The sequence below is a fragment of the Chaetura pelagica genome, unplaced genomic scaffold, assembly GCF_000747805.2.
Source record: "Chaetura pelagica isolate M959 unplaced genomic scaffold, ChaPel_1.0 scaffold471, whole genome shotgun sequence".
Classification (NCBI taxonomy): domain Eukaryota; kingdom Metazoa; phylum Chordata; class Aves; order Apodiformes; family Apodidae; genus Chaetura; species Chaetura pelagica.
The window spans coordinates 1,888,780-1,903,001 of NW_009952430.1; positions in this window are offsets into that span (position 1 = coordinate 1,888,780).

The following is a 14,222-nucleotide window of genomic DNA, read 5'->3' on the forward strand; positions in this document are numbered from 1 at the left end:
CAGCCTGTGTTATTTGACCACATAATACAGAGAGCTCAAGCTGTCCCATGACAGCTTTACTGTTTGGTTCCTTGGGGCTGCCTTGGTGTGTCCCCAGAGGCTCTGATGCCCTTTCATCGTCTTCCCAGAATTTCTTTTTTTTCTCTATAAAGGGCCACTGAATCTTTCCAAGCAATGGGTGAAGGTTGAAATTTCAATTCTAGGTCAACAGGGACCTGTTTGCTTAACAGCAAGTTGTTGGTTCAATATTGATATAGAAAAAAAAACCCCTGACAACGAGGCTCAAACGAAGTTGCTGGGAGAAAAATCTGGTCAAGCTCTGCTGCAAACTAAACATGAGCAATCACCTCAGGCTGAACAGTCCTAAAGACATAAAAGACATCTCAAGGTTATTTCTTTTTTTTTAAATCAGTGAGTTGAAATCAGCACTGGAGTAAAAAGGAGTTATGAATATCCCCTTTGGAGGCAAGGATTTTGGGGAAGAGATGGTTCTGGAGTAGGAAGCGCCTTCACTTAAAGGTCGTTTCCTCTGTTCAAGGCTACAAAGGTGCTGCTGAAATAAAATGAGAAGGAAAAACTTTCTCTTAAGGGGTTATTGTAAAGGGAAGGGTTTATGCACACAGGTTTTCCTAGCCCTGGTCATGGTCAGAAGATAAAGTTTGAAAACTTCTCCCCCAAAGACATAACCCAAAAGGGAAATAAAAAGCAGCCCCAGCCAGAGATGTATTTTCCACTCTCTCAACATCCAGGAGATTGACACACGATCTCTGAGCTGGCAATATTAATAAAGCTACTCTGGTTGTCAGCTTTTCAATGTCAGGTTCATTGAAGCAAGGACTGGAACTGAGTGATTCTCCTTCCCAAATGCAATGCCCTACCCACCAGGCTGCAGAATCAGCCCTGTGCTCCCTTTCCAGCTGGGTGGGTACCAGAACAGACCACGCCACAGAAACGCTGCAGCAGGAGGGACCGAGGGGTCTCTCTCTCCCCTGTTGTGATCAAAACCCACTCCTACAGACTGGAGAACAAATGCCCATACATGTGAGCAAATAAGCATTAATTACTGATTTAATGTTGGGGAAAAAGGCTGTAGCAGCAATAACTTGAACCTTCAATGACTCAGGCACGAAACCAAAAGGTTGCACTTCAGGTTGGAGCAAAGCACAACGTTCTGGGTCTTCTCTTTGGTGAGGAAAACAAGCAAACGGGCAAACCAGTTATCACAGACCAATCACAGCATTAACAATATCACTTCTTCTCTCCAGATGGAAAATAGGGTATTTCTACAGCCCATTTTCAGTGTTTCTTCCCTTTGAAAGGCCAGAAAACACATGAAAAATACAAAGGCAAAAGCTCTGGTGGCATCTGGAGGATCTGCTGCAAACCCCAGAGAGGCTGGGACAGCAAAACCAGGCCATTACTGGAGCCTGCCAGACTTGCACCCCTGCATCTGCCTTGTGAGTTCTGCAACATCTTGTGGAAATGCTACAGGAAGAAGAATGGGATAAAATAAGAAGAGCATCTTTCCAGGTCTAGGTATTCATACCCACCTAGGTGTATTCTTCAAAGCCCCAAATCAATTAATTGAACATCTTGTCCACCAATATTAGTAAAACCATAATGTGTGTTGTATAAACTCCTGCCCTGAAGTTGAAGTTAAATCATAATTGAGTGCAAGGACCATTCACATCCACAGGAATCTTGACTTAGGTTTCCAGGTCTAGTCCTTAAAACAACAGGAACTGAGCAGAAACCCAGACCCCATCTTCTGGAAGAGGGAGGGGGATCACCAGATGCAGTGGTGGGAAGTCATCTGCTCAGCATTCACCCCCATGTGTGCATTTGAGTTTTGAGGGTTTGACAGGAGCATGATTCAAAGGAGAAGTTCTGTCAACCACAAACAAAGGTTTTGACCCTTTCCCTGCCAGATTCTGAGATCCTTCCTTCCTTTCCATGCCATGAGGAAAAATACCAAAGGTGGGCAGTGTGGGCAAGATCTGAAATTACCCATCTAACACATCTCCCCATTTTTTCCTAGCTCTGGAGAACAAATAACCCAGACACTGAGCTCTACACCAGTTTCACCCCCAGCAGCACACATCATGCTACAATCTCATCTTCCCTTCTCTCAAGCACACAGACCTTATGTTCACCCTCAGCACAGAGGTGACTTTAACCACGGTGCACCCACCCAGCCACACAAAGCACCTCCCTGCTTTTGTGTGCCATCAGAAGGGTGTGCAGGTGCCAAACCCATCAGCCCTCTGAGAGGAACTGAGTGCACAGGAGCACTGCCTGACACAGGCAGTTAACTACTTTATGCACGTGTTGCAAACCCCTGTAGCACCAAACACTTCACGTGTGCCCTGATCTCCGTGTTTCCTCCCTCTGGCATCCCTGGCTGCAGCTGCACTGCTCAGGGTGCAGGATGGGGCAGCAGCATCCTAATTTAAGTATTAAAACCTGCATTTCCTCTTGCTTTTGCTTTTCAACTCATCCTGCAATTTGCCTGGCCAGACACGTGTCCCCACTTGCAGTCCCCCAGCCCTGAGCTGGTGCTGGGCCCTCTGTTGGTTTTCCCACTGAATCTGTGCCCAGGCAGCACAAACCAAAAGGGTTTTGGGTCATTCTGCATCTGAGAGCCAGGGTACAACCTGATCTGGGCTTGTGTAGCCCAGAGGATCCCTGCTTCATGGTAATTGCCATCTTTGAGCTGTTTTAAGCCAATGTGACTGCTGCCTCCCTCCCATATTGTGCTGCAAAATGAGCATGAATGATGACAGTTGATGATGTCAAGCTGTGCAGGGCTGGGTGAGGAGAGCAGCCTCAGCTGCCTCCCTTCCTGCCCCCTCTGCAAGATGAAATACTCCATTTTCATCCCTCTTGAAGCAGGTAGCACACTTACACAGGGAGGCAAGAGGTCATGCTCAGCAAACAATGGGCCACTCAATTAAAAGAAAATGCTCCTAGGAAACCTAGAGCAGGAGAGTCAAGTGTTTTCATTTGTCCTCTGCTCCCTTTTATCCAAACTTGATTCTGTCTCGGCGAGACAAGTCACATCTCTCCTTCCTGCTCCTCTTTCTTGCTCACACCCACCCACCCACCACAGAGACCAAACCTTGCCCAGAGCACACAACTTGCTGTAGTCAAATAGTTGCCCAGCAAAAGCTTCCTGAAACTGTGCCAGCAAGGCAGGAGCCTGGAGCAAATAACACGTCTGACAGGTAAGTGACCAGAGTTTAATGAGGCTTCTGTGCACAAAGAAGGAATTACTGAATATGCAAAGTTTCATGGTAAAAACATTCCTATTCAAGAGTCACTTTTGAAGTGAGAGCTGGGTGCTGCTTTCCCTCTTACCTGCAGGTGCTTTAGAACCACTTGGTGTTATTAGACGAGAAAGAATTTTTAACTTCTAACCTGCTCTTCCCCAGTGTTGCAATTCTCTTGTGGAAGCTGCCAGGGCTGCTTCTGAGCTGCCTCTGCAGTCAGGGGTCACATCATCTTTCATTTAAACAAAATAACAGGTTTCTAGCCAGCTTGAACAGAAAAGCCAAACTGAACAGGCTCAGAAGACAAGAAGCAAATGGAAATCTCATGGTATCACTTTCCCAAGAATAACATGATTTAAGGTGGGTTGTGTTTGGGTTTTTTTTCCCCCATGGCTCACAGTCACTTGAAATGGCAGCACTGCTGTTATTTAGTCCATTTATTTACTTTCTGCAGTCAATGAAAGCGAAACAACCAAGCTGGCTGGTTTCACATGTCACTTGTAAGCAGATGTAAGCAGGGTGGGAGTGATGTTTGGGTCTGTTACTAACCCCTTCCAGAAGGATGAACTTCATTCATCTCCAGCCAGCTCCTACAGAAACCAGTGGTCAAGCCTGTTGGGAGCAGCTCATGCTCACATCACCCTGATTCCCCTGTAGCCCTTAGGTCCTGTCTCCACCACCCAAGCTGCAGCTGCTGGGGACCTGGTGGCTCTTCCCTAGGTGCTGCTGGAGCAGCAAGGCTGAAGTTCATGGACAAAGCAGCTGCCCACACCAAGCTTCTGCCTCCAACCCATACAGCCCTGTGGAAAAGGGGGACAGGGAAAGCACTGAAACCTAGATGGGATCTGCCCCGAACCAAAAGTCTAGATAAAACCAAGCATGGGCACCCAGCTTACCCAGGGTCTTTGGAAAATTCCAGGCTGAGGTACTTGGCTATTTTGAGGACTGTTGTGTTTGTCATTCTTTGACCAAGAAAAGCATCATGCTGATTTTAGTTGTGATTCTCACAGCTTGGGTTATTTATTACAACTATTACCACAATCAATTTAACTTGTCCTTCAAAACATGTATACTGCACGTCAAGTCCTGGGAGCAAAAAGCACAAACCAGAAAATATTAGACAGCTGGAAACCTGTTAAGCCTTAAGATTAGTCTGACAGGGGCCCCTTTACATCTGCACTGGTAGGAGCCACATCCCCATCTCCCTGGCCATGACACAAGAGGGGCCCTGAGGCTTTGGAGAAGCCACTCATCATCCTGGGAGGTAGCAGGGACCATGAAGTTGGGCAGCATCCACCAGCCTCACAAAAACCTCCCCACCTTTCCTTAGACACAAGGTCACTGCAGCATCAACTGGAGCAAAGAGGCAACAAGTGCACTGAAGATGGCAAGAATACACCAAGTCAACTTAGACCATCAGCAAGTAGTGAGCAGACACTAAATGAATGGAATGTTGCCCCATTTCACACAGCAGAGCCCTCAGTGGCAGATGACAAGTGGATTTATGTTGTGGGAACATTTTCAAATACTTCCTGGGGTCTCAGTAAGATCTCTGTGATCTGCCTGAGAGAAACTGGTGTTGCCAGGTTAGAAATGAGAGTTTTCATCTTTACAATTCATTCCTGTCTTCCATGAACCAGCTTGTGCTGCCAGAGGAAGACACTAAAAATCCTGCTCTGCCACAAATGTCCTTTGTTGCACTTCACCCTCTGCTCCCTGTTGTACCACAGGAAACAAGATCTTTAGAGTTACCCATCAGTGGTGGGTAAGGCAGCAGGGATCATTTCCTCCTGTGCAGCACCTGCACTAAGTTGGTGTGTGTGTTACCAGCCAGTCCTCCAGCCTTGGGCAACCAGGGGGAAAAGGAGAAAGCATTTCTTTGAAAACAAAAGAAAAGAAAAAAGGCATTGCAATTGACTGAAACTAACAGCAAACTCACATTAAATTAATTGGGTTGTTTGGCAACAGAACCAGGGGAAAAAATGAACCATCAAAACACTTTCTCCTTGATATTTTTAAGTAAAAAAATTCTGATGTTTCATTTGGAAACAAAGCTCTGTTTCAAAAGATAATGATATTTAATAATTTAAAAGGAGGAAACAAAAACCAATCAAGCACAGCATTCTGAGACAAATGAAATGTTTTCCTGACCCCCCAATAAAACCCCTTACAAATACATCTATTTATAGTTTTCTTGTGGGAAGAAAAATAATTTAAGATAAACTCAGAGTGAATCTTATCTTGGGAAGAGGGTTATCCTGGGAAATGAGAAGTCAGCTCAGTCCCCATCCCCAGCACTTGTTCTATGGGGGTCTCTTCCTCTGGCAAAAGTTTGATAAGCAACAAACTGGGAGAAAGCAAATAAAGAAGGCAGGAATGGACTCAGCTGACAGAAGCCCTGTGAGAAGCCAACCAAAACCTCATCAAGCAGCAGAGAGAGAAAGGAGAGATGGTGTCAGGACAGTGGCACAGGGGCCCAAATCACATTGTTCATGGGAGGAAGCAGCAGCCAATGTTCATTGGATTGAAACTGTCTTTTTTTGTCTGGCTCCAGCTCCTGAGGCTAAGAGGAGCTAAATCATCCAGGGGGGAAACCTTCTCCTGCCACCTCCCCTAGCACTGCTGGCAGAACAGTTGCTGTGTGGCAAATTAGGGATGGGGTTGAGGAGCTTGGGAGTGATTGATGTCGCTTCCTGGAAGACCAGACTTCCAGGTCATCTTGCCCACCTTGGGGCTGGCCATTTATTATTATGCTAACAGCATGAAAGCCCTGAATCTCACTCTTTCAAACTGTAATCCTTTATTACCCGCTGTCAAAAAATACCCTGGGCCAGTTTCAATTCCTCCCACCTGCTCCCCATTTCCAGCTCTGCCTGGAAAATGCTGGCAAAGTCCAGCTTGAGGGATGAGCCCCATCCCTTTGTCTGTGCTGGAGCAAAGCGAGGGCTCCTGGTGCTGCCAGCACCAGATCTAGGAGATTTTTATACACATACAAAGTGCTCCCTCCCACACACACCATCAAGAGATTTTTATCCCCCCTTGGGCTCAGCAAACTGCTGAGGGTGCACTGAATGGGGGTGTCTCCTGGGGCCAATTAGCAGAGATTTGGGTAACATCCAGACACTGCTGAGGGCTCGTTGAAAAGGCTCTGCCTTCAATTCCCAGCCTGCTGTCCTCAGTGTGCCTGCAGACAGGGGTGCACACAGTGGGCACAGGGGGACTTTGATCCAAAAGAGGTTTTTGTTTAGCCAGACAGCAAGGCTTGGGCGCCAGTGGTGGTAACTTGCACGTGTGTTTGCATCCCAATCTATTTCAAGGGATAAAAGCAGCCCTGGCATCATGGCTGGAATGCAAACGAAGTGCCAAGGCCACTTTTGGGACAAAGATGGGGTGGTGCTGATGCCTGCTGCAATAACCTTGTCACCCTGAAAGCCCTAATGCCAGGGGTGCCACCAGCTGCATCGTTGCCTCCTGGGATGCATTTGGCCTTTCTTGGTCCATGCAAAAAGCAGCAGGCAGCAATGAACACTGACCAGCTCTCTCCCTGGGATGGTGGCTCTGCAGCAGGGTGCAGAGAGGTCTGCCAGGGGCTTTGCTGGAGCTCTGGATCCCTGCAAGGCCACAACAATAAAGAGCAATCCTGCCCACTCCTCTGGGAAGTTGGGGATGCTTTTACTCGAAACCTGGTTAATTGTAAAGAACAAGCTGGAAGTGCTGGAACATTATGTCTGGGAAAAGCTGATGGTGCCCCATGTGCTGCCCACAATTTCCTTGGAAAAACAGACTTTTTCCCCCCCCTCCTGTTTTTCCACTTGCAGTGATGCTCAGGAGCTTCTTGTAACTCCAGAGCAAAGAGCATTTTTTCTACAGAAGAGTGATGCTTTAAAGGTGATGGTATGTTTTCATGAGGCCAGGAGGGAAACATTTCAGCTACAACTAACAGTTTGCTGTCTAGACACATATTTCTTCAAAAAAGGGACACTTTTTTAACATGACCCTTACCACAGCTTACAGAGTACTAAGCACAGATATTTAAAGGTCCTTCTCAGCATCACACCACAAAAGCCTTTTTGCCCACAGCAAACTTTGGCAAAGAGTATAGAAACTTGAGGGACAACCCCAAATCCTGCTCCCAGCCCAGGCACTAACCCTGCAGATCCTGCCAGCCCAGCATGAATGAAGGGCTGGCTACAAAGAGTGAAGTTAACAGGAACACTCCCAACCTCAGCCAGCTTCAAATCCAGTGTGTGCATGGACAGTCAGACATAAGGAATAGCTGAGGTTTCACACCACCACCAGGGCAAACACCACACACATCAGAGGAGAGAGCCTTTCCAGGGAGAGGCAAGAAGCAACAGTTTACTTGCAGCAATTACAGGATGTCCCTGGCTGGAAGAGACTCCCAAGATCATCCAGTCCAGCCTTAGACCTAACACTGCAAGCTGTCCACTAAACCATGTCCCTAAGCACCAGGACCACATGCTGTTTAAATGCCTCCAGAGATGGTGACTCCCCCCTGGACAATCTAATCTAATGCCTGACAACCCTTTCAATGAAGAAATGCTTCCTAATATCCAACCTAACCCTCCCCTGGTGCAGCTTGCAACCATTCCCTCTGGTCCTGTCACATGTCACCAGGAAGAAGAGGCTGTCTCCCTCACCACAACCTCCTCTCAGGTAGATGTAGAGAGCAGTGAGGTCTCCTCTCAGCCCCCTCTTCTCCAGACTAAACCCCCCCAGCTCCCTGAGCTGCTAATCACATCAGCCTGCAGCATAGCCCATTGTGCTGGAAACCTACTGCAAACACCCTCTTGGGCTGCTCAGCAGCATCCCCCCCTCTGCACACCTTGTCCTTTGGGTTTGTGCTTGCCTGGGTTTCTATGATGTGGCAGCACTTTACCTGCTGGAGGACCCTGCACAGATAAACAGCTCAGCCTCACAGAAGCAAACGTGTCAAACCTGTGACAAGTATTTATTTCATTAAGGACAAAGCGACTGATGTGGTTCCAATTGTCCTGCTCTGTGTGGAAGAGGCACTAATCCCATTATCAGTCATCTGCAGGAAACTGGATCAGCAACCTAAACACAAGCCCAGGTAACACAGGAGCTGTCAGGTGGCAGACAGGCACAGTGGGAGCAGAGGTTTAAAGCTGCCAGACAGGTCTGAGGTTTCCTTGTCCAACTGATCTGACCTGGTCAAGGACACAGCTGCTCATTGGTGGGGTCCTGAGCTGCAGTCATGCTTCAGTTGTCTTTACAATGACCCCAGGTTTCAACTGCACCCCTCTGAGGGTGGGGTGGCTTCTCTGAAGATTAACAGATATTTGGAGTTAAACACCAACTCCAAAAACCTGTCAAGTGTCAGTCAGGTTTAACAGCAGGACACCACAAACTGCAAGAGACTGAGAAGCTGCTGCAACCACGTGCACAGAGAACCCTGAAGGCACCAAATCATCTCCTCATAGAATGGTTTGGGTTGGAAGGGACCTGAAAGATCATCTGGTTCCAACCCCCCTGCATGGGCAGGGACACCTCCCATTAGATGAAGTTGCTCTGAGCCCCATCCAACCTGGCCTTGAACACTGCCAGGGATGGGGCAGCCACAGCTTCCCTGGGCAACCTGGGCCAGGCTCTCACCTCCCTCACACTAAAGCACTTCCTCATGTCTGACTTAAACCTTCCCCCTTCCAACATGGTGATAGGCTGAACCTCACTGTGCACCTGCTCATCTTTATCTATGACACGCACCAAAAGCAGGGCCATGTCACTCCACCAACCACTCTTAGTGATGCTTTGGTGGGTCAGTGGTGGGAACTGGACCCAGCTCAGGGCACCTGCCCCATGTCCAGCAGCTCTTCGCCCCTGCTTCTCTGCACAGCACAGCCAGACACCTGTGGCAGGAGCTTGGGTCAGCCTGCCCTGCTCAGCACTTTACACAAGGGTTTGCTGGTTTGGTCTGGTGGGGTTTTCTTGGTGGTGGGTGAGGGGCCCCATGGGTGGTTCTGGTATGAAGCTGAGAAGCTGCCCCTGCCCCGAATCCAGCCAAGGAGCCTTTAGAGGGGCAGTGGATGAACCTCTGGCAGTCACATAGGAAAGAATCAACATTAAGCACCTGAGCAGAGAAGCACTTAGGGCAGAGGAGCTGGGCTGGAGAGGCAGAGGGTGCTGGTTGGTGAGGAAGAAGGGGAAGAAGGGGCCCAAGCAGAAGTTTCCCTGCCAACCATGGGGAGATGGCAGCTGTGCCCCAGCACCCATGGAGGAACGTGGTGGGACATTCCCTGAAGGGTCCCAGGAGGGGTGAACTTGGCCAAAGGACTTGGATTGTGTGGCCAGTGGATTTGCTGCCAGTGGACTCTGATTGTGCAGCTTTGGAAGCCCCCGGGCCAGGGGAGTTGGCAGATCCTGAAGCAGCTCCTGACTCTTGTCAGCTTGATCCAGGCCTGGTGGGAAGGACTCATGGAGGAGAAGTTTGGGAAGGACTCTCTGCCAGGGCAGGGACCCGTGGGGCAGCAGGGCAGGGCTGGGAGGAACCACCAGCCTGTGCAGGGACTGCAAACCCCATCCCCTGTGCCTGGGGGGAAGGAGGGAGAGAAATGGGGAACAAAGGGGTTTGGGGGGAAGAAGGGAGGGGTGGGGTGAGGTGTGTGAGCCCTGCTCTGGGTGTCTGTCCTGGGGGCACCAGAGCAGGGTGACATTAAACTCTTAGTGTTTTCCCCAGTTGACTCTGTTTTGCCAATGAATGTACTGGGTGAAGAGCCCTCCTTGTCCTTTGTCTCGACCCAGGAGCTCCTGGTTGGGTTTGTCCTCCCCATCCCAGGGTGTGTGAGGGGGGAGCTGGTTCCTTGTTGTCCTGTTGGGCCCAAACCAGGACAAAGGGGGGGAAAAAACCCCAATATTTTCTGTACCCTGACTAGAAATCAACTCCAAATCCTCCGTTGCTGCCCTGTCCAACACAACAAGGCTTCTCAAGTAATCACAGGAGTAATTGTTGCTGCCTTCTGCAGGTTATGTACCTCACACCAGATAAAGGGAAAGGGTGACTGTGTCCTGTTTGAACTTCTGCTGCTGGTTATGCCTGGTTAGGGATAATTACACTTCTGTAATGGTTATTACTCACAAGTTCCTGACCCACTCCCCAAGCTGCAGCTGCACCTTCCTGGGTTTTCTCATCTGGGAATTGCTCTGCAGTTGGGTTTATAACCTTGACAGACCATCTCTGCTGCAGATCATCCTAGTGCTAGTGTTATTTCTACCAAACTTCACTTAAATGCCATCAGAAAAGCAGAGAATGTAGTGAGCATTTCCATGTCTTTCCTCCTGCCTTAACAGCAGCAGCTTCATGGCCCAAAAATAAGAAGTGCTCTCTGGGATGGAGGTGCTTGGGTGGCTTTTAAAGCAGAGGCCAAGCAGAGCTGGGGCAGAGCAACAACTGGGTCCACATGCTATTACAGGATCAGGTTAAGAGATGAGGTGATGCAATCACTAGGCTTTAATTACATGTCTTCAAACCAGCAATAACCCAGTCTGGGTTACTGGAAGATGCACTGAAAAGGGAACAGCAAGTCCTGGACATTGAAGCACCAGAGCAGCAAAGCTAGAGGAATAATCTTAGGCAGTAGGACACATGAAAACACCTCCAGGAAGGCTGAAAAAGCTTGTTTGGCTCAGTTACTGCTCCTTGTAACAGAGCTCCTAGCTGGCTCAAGCTGCTGGAAGTTATTCACCCTGGCTCCCTCAGCATCCCTCCAGCCCCTGGGATACAAGAGATTTGAGATTCTACAGGCAGACCAATTAAATAGACATCATTAACATTTGTCATTGGTACACTCCAGATCATGGTATTAGAGCCCACACGTGGAGCAGAGGCAGGAATCCAAATCCTAAGCTAGTGCAGAACTAAGGAGAACTGCAGGCTACTTCAATAGCAAAAAAAAACTGGACCAAAACAAAAGGATCATAGATTTCTATCCAAAATCATAGTGGGCTCTGACTCCAGAGCTCTGTTAAATGTTTCAGCTGCAACATTTTGACTTGAAAAAAATCTGAAGGAATTATTTGGGTTTTCATCAAGATGTCAAAATCAGGGGTGAGACTGAAATGGCTGCTTCTCCTCCCACTCAAGGCAGCAGCAAAAGTGCCCCTGCCTGAAAGGTGGCAGGATCCTGAAGGGCCTCCTTGGCCCAAAATGCCCATTAGAGCTGCTGCAGCAGGGAGCAGCTAAGGTCTGTGCTAACACTAACGATCCCCTTGGAAGCTGCCAGCTTGGGAAAGGAGTGACACCATCACTTTGGGACTAAGCCAAGCAGAGAAACATGTGTCCTGGGCCGGATCATGGAGCTAAGTGGATGTCCCAGGAGTTCCTGGCAGGCGGCTGGGACTCCCAGTCCCCCCAGTGGGGTCTGGTTTGCCAGAAGGAGCACACGAGCCCTGATGGAGCTGCTGCCTCCCCAGCCCCAGGCACTGGCACTAATGAAGCTGCCTGGCCCTCCTTCCCTTTCTCTTTTCTTTTCCGAGGTTGGAACACCCCATCCCACCAGAATGCACTTGAAAGAACAAGATACTTCCTTTGTACTGGGAAACAAATGATGATTAATGTGTTAGTTGTAATTAATCTGCGATGACAGATTAGCAGAGCAGGGCAGTGTCTTCTGCTGCTGCAGGAGCCAGTGCTGATAGGACAGCTGGTGAGAGGGGACACCAAATTCAATTTGCTCCTCATTTGCATACATATGACAACCATCTGTGCTAATAGCACTGCAATGTCTCTATTAGGCTCTCTTCTAGTGTGCCTGCTCACCTAGACTCCAATTATTAGGCCTTTAAGTGAGAAAGCTTAAAGCATAAATATTTGCAGAGGGGCAGGGACAGCTCAGAGAGGCACCAAGTGCTGCCTTCTCCCTCCTGCTGCCTCCAGGCTGAATCCTCTCCAACACCTGAGCTAAGATGCTCTGCTGCCATTTGCCACCTGGGAATGAGATGCTTAGTGCAACTGCCACACTAACTCACCTTCAGCTATGTGAGAAAATCCTAAATTACTGCAGAGTAATATAAAATAAAATAGAATATATGAATATATAGAATATATTATATATATTATATAGAATAAAACCCAGGCCTGCAGCAGTGGAGAAGACTCTACCAGCAAGGGTGCATGTCTGCCCTGTCTTTTCATCCACATATGGGAGCTTCTGGGCTTGTGAATCTGAGAGAAGCAAGGTTGTTTGCAGCCCTGATGCAGAGGTGATGTATGGGAGGCCACTCCTGCAAGGGTTGTCCTCTGCCTGGTTTCATCTGATAACACACTGACCAGCTTCTACGAGAGCAGCTGTGCACACGTGGCACGAGCACAGGGGCAGGGGTGTGCCACAGCTTTCTACCAAGTGGCTATTTATTTGTCTACTTGCATTTTAAAGTAGCAGTCCCAGCCTCCCCTGAAAGCTAATTAGGGAACCAGTTAATCAATGAGCTCACCTACTCAGATCTTCCTGTCCTTCCCATCAAAGAGGTTTCTGCAATCTTTGTTTCTTGTTTTCCAGCACCTCAGCCCCACCAGGGTATTCCATGAGCTGAGGTCTGGGCAGAAGGACACTTCAGGAGCTCCCTGGAAGCACCACCAGGGATGCAGCACTGCCTGCAGACAACCTAGAGCCAGGCCACTGCTCCAGGCACTCTGCAGGTCCCTTCAATATGACCAACTGGAAACCAGCCATGGAGCATGGACTAGCAGCCACTTCTGCAGGTATCCAAACTGGTACCTTCATATGGTTCAGTGCTGGAAGGAGGCATTGAAGGTCAGGCTTGATCAGGCTCTGAGCAACCTGATCTAGTTAAAATGGTCCCTGTGCACTGCAGAGGGACTGGACTGGGTGACATTTAAAGGTCCCTTCCAACCCCACACATTCTATGATTCTATGATCTTTCTGCAGCCTGACCAGAGTTCAGCCCAGATCCTCCATCCCAAGCCAGTTCCCAGTGTGGCACTGGGTTAGTTCTGCCACAGCCACACTGTGCCTGCCCAGCACAACTTCATGAAGCACCACCTAAAGCACCTATGTCAGCTCAGAAATTGTCACCCACACTCAGACTGGACTGTTCCTGTGGTGTTTTCTCCCATTGCTGTTTTTCATCTCTTCAGCACAACCTTTGCAAGACATTTTCATTACCAGGTACAAGAAAACCAAGAGTCTCCCCACTGAGGTGCTGCTGATCAGGGGGATGTATCCACCATGGGGCATTAGATGGGCAGTTACTTTTCTTGCCCAGGGGCACATCAGGCATCTGCTCAGCATTGTCTTTAGCACTAAATAATTTTCACTTGGGCTTGGTTTTGTTGGTTTTTTTTACTAATGGGAAAACACATTTCCCCTATCAATTTGAATGGGCTTAAGGTTAAAGGGCTTAAGGGTTAATCTACCCCCACTCATGTTTCCACTGGACCTCCAAGGCTGCACAGGTGATTTGGAACCTGTCTCTGCTCCATCCCCTGCTCCAGGATGCCAGACTGAGATGAGGACCTGCATGCAGCCCTCAGCTGGGACAGCACATCCCTGGATGCTGCAAAGCCACCCTGGCAAGCTCCTAGCTGAGGAGTTAATCTGTGCACACAGCCCAGGGCGAGAACGTGAAAGGCTCTGCAGGACTAGCTGGGCTTAATTAACCAAACACAGTGCCATCTAGAGAGCCTCATTTCGTGTGTCAATCTGCAGTTCAGAACTGGCTGGACTGTTATTTACTTCTAACATCCAGCAGGGACATAGGGACCATATCCTGCTGGCACATCCACACCCATCTCTATGGGAATGGCTGGAAGTTTTAACTTGAGCCTTTGTGCAAAACTGTTCTGCCCATGGAGCTGCCTGCTGAAGGCACCTGCAAGCAATGCCCAGCAATTCACTGGTGGTGAAGCACCAGGATCAGTGGGCAGCTGACATGTGGCAGGGGGACAGGCTGGGG